Source organism: Egretta garzetta, unplaced genomic scaffold (assembly GCF_000687185.1).
Source record: "Egretta garzetta isolate BGI_Z169 unplaced genomic scaffold, ASM68718v1 scaffold166, whole genome shotgun sequence".
In the NCBI taxonomy this organism is placed as follows: Eukaryota; Metazoa; Chordata; class Aves; order Pelecaniformes; family Ardeidae; genus Egretta; species Egretta garzetta.
The window spans coordinates 2,324,700-2,324,961 of record NW_009260133.1 but is presented as its reverse complement, the minus strand read 5'-3'; positions in this window follow the sequence as shown (position 1 = coordinate 2,324,961).

The following is a 262-nucleotide window of genomic DNA, read 5'->3' as shown; positions in this document are numbered from 1 at the left end:
GCCCGCCTGTCGTGCTCGGGTCCAAGCCAGGGAGAAAAGCAACGAAGAGCTGCCAGTAGATGAAATGATTCTCCCTGTGGTAGCGCTTAGCCGCACGCCCTCGGGCTTTGCAGTCCCCTTGCTACTCCACCGTCGTCGTGTGCAACGCGAGGGGTGCCCTGGCACTTTCAAAACAAATAGTACGGGTTAAAAGGAATAATGTGAAATTATTTGTTAGCGATGCTTGATAGAAATAACAAAAAATACTGTCGCTTCCCCTCTA